Below are 480 nucleotides of genomic sequence, written 5' to 3' on the forward strand. Positions count from 1 at the left end.
AAGTACCTCGGAGCCGGGGAAATGGTGCGAAGGAGGGAATTTTAGACGGGATCAATAAAGGGATAAATAGAGCTCCCTTCCTTTTCCTCCAGCAGAGAGAGACAAAAAAAATTTATCATCACTGTTGGCTTGTCGCCCGCCCCCCCACCCCCCTTTTCTCTTTCTCCCTCGGTCTGAGCTGAAAACTGATTACAGGTTGCTTATCGACTCCAGCACAATTTCACCCCTTCCAGCATAGATCTTGGAGGGTTTTATATCGCATCAATTATTTATCATATTTTATAAATCCAGCAGCACTCCAATTTTTTGCCCCCGAGGAGGGAGCGGGCGGCGATTGGCGCCGCCGGAGCCACGTGCCCGCGCGTCACATGGGCCGGGAGGAAAAAGGGCTCCTTTTTGGTGTAAATCTGGACTCTAATTCCGTAATATATCACGGTACCTCGTAAAACCGACACTAAAACGTCCCGACCTACAAATCAC

The sequence above is a fragment of the Eurypyga helias genome, unplaced genomic scaffold (genome assembly GCF_000690775.1).
Source record: "Eurypyga helias isolate BGI_N326 unplaced genomic scaffold, ASM69077v1 scaffold24824, whole genome shotgun sequence".
Lineage (NCBI taxonomy): Eukaryota > Metazoa > Chordata > Aves > Eurypygiformes > Eurypygidae > Eurypyga > Eurypyga helias.